The sequence below is a fragment of the Chiloscyllium punctatum genome, chromosome 26, assembly GCF_047496795.1.
Source record: "Chiloscyllium punctatum isolate Juve2018m chromosome 26, sChiPun1.3, whole genome shotgun sequence".
Lineage (NCBI taxonomy): Eukaryota > Metazoa > Chordata > Chondrichthyes > Orectolobiformes > Hemiscylliidae > Chiloscyllium > Chiloscyllium punctatum.
In genome coordinates, this window is record NC_092764.1 from 82,803,736 (window position 1) to 82,811,593 (window position 7,858).

A 7,858-nucleotide genomic window follows, 5' to 3' on the forward strand; every position below is an offset into this window, starting at 1 on the left:
AATTGCAGAAACTGTGGAAAATACATTCTATTGCATTTACAAAACTAAGATATCTTGTGAAATCAGGAGATGTGCACAGTGCAAATAAAAATCCCATTTAATGCTTCCTGGACAAGACTGGTAAGCTTAAACTTGTGCTTATAGAGAAAGGACTGAGATCTTAACTGGCTCATTAGCATCTAATGTATTGAGTTTAAACTTATGTCTATCTGTAAATTCTTCAAGGCCTTAATCCATGCTGTCTCTTGTACCCTTTATATACACACTCTGTTCTTTGGTTCTCTGATTGCTTTGTATCTTTTTGTCCGTGAGTATGGTCAAGCCCCCTTAATTGGCTGTACTCTACTGAGAAACTTCCTTAGATGTCCTCTGATACTCATTCTCACTTTGAAAGCTTGCTTAAAAGCCGGTTTCATGTTTCTGGTCATTGGTCCAAACTCTTCTGATACATGCCAACAACCTTCTCCTGTTTGGCATTCGGTGCATCCTTTTCCAGTTTGGAAGGTCGAACTCGAATGCTGAATATAGGGTTAAAGGCAGGATTCTTGGAAGTGTGGAGGAACAGAGGGATCTAGGTGTGCAAGTACGTAGATCCCTCAAAGTTGATCGGGTTGTTCAAAAGGCATATGGTGTTTTGGCTTTCATTAACGGGGGATAGAGTTTACGAGCTGCAAGGTTTTGCTGCATCTCTACAAGTCCCGGGTGCGACCACACTTGGAATATTGTGTCCAGTTCTGGTCACCCTACTATAGGAAAGATATAGAGGCTTTGGAGAGGGTGCAAAGAAGGTTTGCCAGCACACTGCCTGGACTGGAGGGCTTGCCTTATGAAGAAAGGTTGAATAAGCTCAGACTTATCTCTCTGGAGAGAAGGAGGAAGAGAGGAGACCTGATCGAGATATAAAGGTAATGAGAGGAATAGATAAAGTCAATAGCCAGAGATTTTTCCCCAGGGCAGGATTGACTGGTACGGGGGGGTCATAGTTTTATGATGTTTGGAGAAAGGTATAGAGGAGACGTTAAAGGTAGGTTCTTTACACAGAGTTGTGAATGCATGGAATGCATTGCCAGAGGTGGTGGTGGAAGCAGAGTCATTAGGGACATTTAAGTGACTGGTGGACATGCACATGGATAGCAGTGAGTTGAGGGTTGTGTAGGTTGTTATTCTATTTTAAATTAGGATTAAGCCTCGGCACACAATTGTGGGCCTAAGGGCCTGTTCTGTGCTGTACTTTTCTATGTTCTATGTTAAAGCCCCTCATAAATCTGAGTACTTAATGTCCACTTTGGCAGATTTAATTGATTCTAATTGGAACGTATCTGTCAAAACTTTAGCAAAACTGAATCAGCAAACAGGTTCAAACTGTGCGCACATCCATCACATAACATTGCTGCTCCCCATTAACTTTTCAAATGCACTGCTCCATTCCAAATAGCGGACCACCCCATTCCCATTCATAGAAATTTGTTTCTGATGGATGGAAGTGGTTGTTTCTGTACTTCTGCCACTTTTATTGAACACATCTCAAGTTACACTTTGGAATTTGACAGTCAGGACAAGACTGTTTGTGTTAAGCTTTATCAATTTTGACCAGTTTGCCAGCTTTTCATGTTCTTGAATATTGGAATGGGTTTGGGTTCTATCAGCCCTCTAGGGACAAGCTGCAACGTCATTTGGTTAATAGGCTGGAAGATGATAAGGGAAGGAAGGAGTTTCAGTGCCTCTCATATTTCCACCTCCGTAGTATTTTATTGATCCCAAGTTAGGGAAAGGATGGCCACTCAGGTTGTCAATGTAGAGTCTGTTCCCACCAATGCTGGCAGTTTATTAGCTGTAGGTGGGTCCTCCATTGTGTGGGAGATGTCCTCCTCCATCTTAGAGACACGCCTGGAGGATGTCCCTCCTAAAGAAGTACCCTATGGCTCACAACAGGGTATCCCATCTGCATACTGGAACAGTCTCCTATCCATGTTGGCAATCATTACAGGAATTAGAAATCAAAGTAAGTGAGTGAAAGAAGCTGTGAGGGCAGGAGTTGTACACAACATTCCCAGGAACAGGTTGGCAGGTCTTACTGAGGCCATTAATATGTCATTAAGATCCCCCAATCGGTGCATGGACAATGGGTTACTCCTACTCCTTGTAAGAGTATTGTGATTGCTGCTGTTTCAGTGCTATCAAGCAAATAGTGAAGTGTTGCCATGTGATAAAATCATTTACATTCAGTGCTGAACACTTGAGACTTTTTTGTGAAAAAACATTATAATTTCTCTCGATGTTCTTGATACACTTTTTGTTCCATACAATGGTGATTTTCTACATAGGATTACAGAGGAAATACAGAGCGTTTGCACAATCAGTTTATGCCAGTGCTTATATTCCACACAAGGTGTTTCACATCTTTCCACATCTAAATCGCCCATTGTAATTCTCTATTCCAATCCCTTAGGAGGGAGGATGAACAGTTCATCCATTTTACTAACACCTTCCACCCAGACCTCAAATTTACCTGGACCGTCTCAGACTCCTCCCTCTCGCTCTCTACCGCATCTCCTCCACTTCCCGCTCCTCCGCCCTTGAACCCCGCCCCTCCAATCGCCACCAGGACAGAACCCCACTGGTCCTCACCTACCACCCCACCAACCTCCTTCATAGTATCATCCTTTGTCATTTCCGCCACCTCCAAACAGACCCCACCATCAAGGATATATTTCCCTCCCCTCCCCTATCAGCATTCCAGAAAGACCACTCCCTCCGCGACTCCCTCGTCAGGTCCACACCCCCCACCAACACAACCTCCACTCCCGGCACCTTCCCCTGCAATCGCAAAAAATGCAAAACTTGCGCCCACACCTCCCCCCTCACTTCCCTCCAAGGCCCCAAGGGATCCTTCCATATCCGTCACAAATTCACCTGCACCTCCACACACATCATTTACTGCAGCAACTGCACCCGATGTAGCCTCCTCTACATTGGGGAGATAGGCTATTTACTTGCGGAACATTTTAGAGAACACCTCTGGGAAACCCACACCAACCAACTCAACCGCCCCGTGGCTGAACACTTTAACTCCCCCTCCCACTCCGCCAAGGACATGCAGCTCCTTGGCCTCCTCCATCGCCAGACCATGGCAACACGACACTTGGAGGAAGAGCACCTCATCTTCTGCCTAGGAACCCTCCAACCACAAGGGATGAATGCAGATTTCTCCAGCTTTCTCATTTCCCCTCCCCCCACCTTATCTCAGTCCCAACCGTCAGACTCAGCACTGCCTTCTTGACCGGCAATCTTCTTCCTGACCTCTCTGCCCCCACCCCCTCTCCAGCCTATCACCCTCACCTTAACCTCTTTCCACCTATCGCATTCCCAATGCCCCTCCCCCAAGTCCCTCCTCCCTACCTGGTATCTTAGCCTGCTTGGCACACCCTCCTCATTCCTGAAGAAGGGCTTATGCCCGAAACGTCGATTCTCCTGCTCCTTGGATGCTGCCTGACCTTCTGCACTTTTCCAGCAACACATTTATTAAATTCTGGATATAAACAATAATTTTTTTTAAAAAACGAACTCCATTCTGTCTGCTCAGGTCTTGCCTACACCGTGTGCTTTCAGAGTACGCTCCTTTTATTTTGATGAGTTCAAGTTAATCTCACCGGCTGTTTGGAGTTGTCAACCATTCATTAACGGTATTTGCTGTTTCAGAATGTAGGTTGCCTTATTGTGTACATTCTCAGAGATCAGTGTTTGCAGTCCTTGTTGTTTCAACCTGTGCTTTGGTATATATTGCAAAATTACAGAAAAATATTAATAGCAATTTAAGGTAAAATGTTAGGATATTGGAAGAACAGTTAAGAGCTTCAAAGTTTGACAGAGGGGTTGTGGGAAGGACATGAAAAGCAGGAGGGTTTCCAGAACTTCTGCCTTTCCTGTTCGAAATCAACCTGTGATTTATAATTTTTGAGGATTGTTATTCATTAATATCGGTGTGTCAGATAAATCTCAGTCTCAGGGAGGTGTGACGTGCTTCTTTGTTTCATGATGAACTCAGAGGAACATACAATAGTAAACACAAAGGGGTGCAGGAGCAGAGGATCCTCCGTGTATACATGCACAAATCAGTGAATGTACCATGACACATGGACAGAAGAGCAAATAAACCCGACTTCATCAATAACGCTGTAGAGAACAAACACAAAGCAATTATGTTAAACTGAAATAAAACAGTCGCTTGTCTCACCTGGAATATTGCATCCAGTTTCAGGTGCCACATTTTTGAAACAATGCAAAGTTATGAGACTGGCTGATTCACAACACTATTCCCAGGATGATATACCTCACCGATTCTGCGAAATAGAGATTGTTGTCCTCTGCTGATAGTTTCCAGACTCTGTGAACAGTTGCTATGATTGGTTCTCAATTCCATCTTGAGTCGTACAGATCCCAATGGCTGAATATTTCAAGTACTCATGAGCTCTGCCTTTCCTGATCAACAGTGACCTCTGATTTATTATTTTTGAGGGTTGCTGTTCAGTAATATCCCTGTATCAGATAGATCTCAGTCTCATTCCCTGGGATTTGACAGGTGTGGTGTGTCAAATAGATCCCAGGAATTGTACTCCATGAGATTTATGTGTGAGAAAAACTCCAGTTCTGAGAATCCGCCCTTGGATTGTGCACGTGTTGTGTCTGAATACCTGACTGAACGCTGACATTTTTGGCTGATGAATGTTTCGTTGGACGCTTTAGGTGGTGATTTCTGCATTACTAACCCAGGCTGTCCAAACATTGGGAGTACTTTTAGTTTAGACAGTGTAGAGTTAACTTTCAAACTCCGTTGCCTGCCTTTTATCGGCTTCTGGGGGAGCAAAGCTCCTCATTTGTATCATTACGTGACCCGAGGCTGTGCATGAGAGGAAATGTTCTCGAATCATTCTGCCTCTGGAGTGTTCCATCAGGCATATCGTCTGAAAGATGCACTTACATTAGTGGGTCGCATGGCAGCACAGCACTAAACTAAATGACTGGATAAAACACAACCAGACAGAACAAGTGAGTTATTTGGCTGGGAAAGGAGTAGGATGTGGGAAAATGTATTATTACTGACTGGCCTTGAAGAAAGAATTAAGCAAACTCAAGGTTAGTGCATATTCATTTAAAATTTATTAACCATTTCAAAAAGCATTTTTATCCAAAACGTTGATGTAAAAGCCAACAGAATTGAATATAATGACTGGTTGCCACATTGACACGAGAACACATGCGCTGTGAGCTGTGAATTTTCTGTACATCAGTAAGAGTCACAAGAAAGGGAATACAAAGGCTCATCAGAAACGGTTACATCAGTAAGAGTCACAAGAAAGGGAATACAAAGGCCCATCAGAAAGGGTTACATCAGTAACAGTCACAAGAAAGGGAGTACTAAGGCTCATCAGAAAGGGTAGGCAACCATTCGGAGTAAGGAACAAATAAAAACAAAACAAATGGGCTTCAAACAACTGGGAAGCTCCAAATTCTTCCAACCACAACCATCTCAACGATATCAAAGTAAAAAGGAAAATCCATCAATAATTGTCTCATTTACGCACTGATAAACTGAAGTGATCTCATTATTAGAGTCAGCAACAGGACAGACTGTAGATTGGGAAGTCAGAGACCTTGATAAGCAGATCAGGAAAATCAAAGGAGTCCACAACTCATTCACTTAACCTGGAAAAGAGAGATAAAGCAATGACGCATTTGTTTATGATCGGGAGCATTCAGATTTAATTTTTATTCAATGGCACACTTAGAGATTTCACAAAACATATTGGGCTGCTTGGCGTGGGAAGGATGTGATTATTCTCACCTTCACCAGAGTGACGGCAGCGCTGTAGAAAATACTCAGGAAGAATAAGGTGATGAATGTGGAAGCAGTTGTCCAGATGTTGCTGTTATCATCCTCATAGTCTTCAATCCAAGTGCGATCTATTGAATCTATGAATATAAAGCCGAGAGAACGCATTTAGATTGTTTATTGATCCAGATCGATCTATTCTGCATCCAAGTCATGTAATTAGAGACCATTACATCTTCATAAAGCAGTCAGGTATTTCTCAAAAGTGACTCTCTTATCTGTATCTATTAGTGCATTATTGATTCTCAGCAAGAAATTACAAATACTAACTGCACATGTTCTTTCTTCATTGTCCATGTCAGAACATTTTAGTTTTTTTCTTTATTTATTGAAGGATATTATTATTTGGCGAATGCTTATAACAAATGATTATTCTAATTATATTATTATATTTTAAATATAGGCTGTGACAGTTTAATTGAAAATTGTGGCCATCACTGACTAAAAGTTCAAATGTGATTCTCATCTTTATGTATTGGTGACCAATTGCTTGGCAAATCACGAAAAAGTTACATCACAATCAGAGCATTGCTTCATATTTTTGTTTGAAGGATTTGTATATTTATGAATAAATTTTTGTGCATGTGTCCCTTAATTTATTTGATCTACTGCTTGGTGTTTATGGTTTTCCTTTAATGTTTGTGCATGTGGTTATGAGTGTTTCTTACTTCACTCTTGCCCATGTTGGAGTCTGTGCATGAACAAACCTATTCGTGTGCTCATGTGTTTGTGTACGTAAATTTTGGCCTTTTCACATTGTGTAAGCATCATCATGCAAATATGTCACTTCGTTGCTGCCTATGCTTATCTTGTAATGTCTTAGTGAGTGTTCACTTTTAATTAGTGCTATCTAAAATGTGTGTTTATGTGTCTATTTCACATCCTACCTGAACTAGATTATTTCATGTTTGTGCTTAATAAATTTTAGATTACTTACAGTGTGGAACAAGTCCACACTGCCCCACCGAAGCACAACCCACCCATACCCCTAATCTAACAGTACGGGCAATTTAGCATGGCCAATTCACCTGACCTGCATATCTTTGGACTGTGGAGCACCCGGAGGAAACCCACACAAACACGGGGAGAATGTGCAAACTCCACACAGTCAATTGCCTGAGGCAGGAATTGAACCCAGGTCTCTGGCACTGTGAGGCAGCAGTGCTAACCACTGTGCCACCGTGCCACCCACGTGCATGTTAGCACGCAATGTCATGTTTTGATGGATGATTATATTTATGTGATGATGTCTGCTTGTGTGGCAATCTTTCCTAAACTATATCCTAATAAGCTTGTTAGTGTTATTGTGTGTGGATGCTTGCTGATGGATGTGTCCATTATCCCTGTTTAATAAATGCCCCACTGTTTGTTAATTTATGCACTTGTCTGCATGTGAGACTCTGAATTTGTGTGTATGTGTGACCATGTATACATGCTGATCAATGTGGTTTAAAAATAAATAATTAAGCTGCCTCTGTCATCGTATGTTTGTGATTATGAAAATGGGAAAATAATGATATTAATGTTTATCTCTGTGCACTTATGTGCCTGTGTGAGTCAACATGTGGGAGGACAGTTTTCAGATTTTGTATCTGTGTGTTCATGTGTGTGTTATGTCTGTGCGCATTGTGCTGTATGAATGTATATGTATTCGTGTCCATTTGTGTGTTACCGCGTGTCTATGTTTCTCATGGTTATGTGTGAATACCCATGCTCAGTTGTGCAAATGCTTTTCTTTTAGTGTATGTGAGTTTTTGTAACAGCTTAGGTGAGTGCTCAAGTACCATTTGCATGTGTAGCTCTGTGCAAGTATACGTGTGTGACGTATTATCTATATGCACATTTGAGTGTGCACAAAAATATGTGTCTTTAGGTGAGAGCCTGTATATGCGTCTTTACGTGTGTCATTTGTGAGCATCTCGGTTTCTGTGTGCGTTTCTGCTCTTATACCAGACTGCAATTTTTATT

The 7,858-nt window shown here is 42.0% G+C and overlaps 1 long non-coding RNA gene across 1 annotated transcript; it reads right to left on the reverse strand.

Annotated features, from left to right (window-relative positions):
- Positions 1-5,134: 5,134 nt before the first annotated feature.
- LOC140496203 (uncharacterized) lies at positions 5,135-6,203 on the reverse strand. The gene is made up of 2 exons (XR_011964213.1): positions 5,843-6,203; positions 5,135-5,703 (listed from the first exon to the last, which is right to left on the reverse strand). It is a non-coding gene; the product is annotated as an uncharacterized lncRNA (long non-coding RNA).
- Between the last annotated feature and the right edge of the window lie 1,655 nt (positions 6,204-7,858).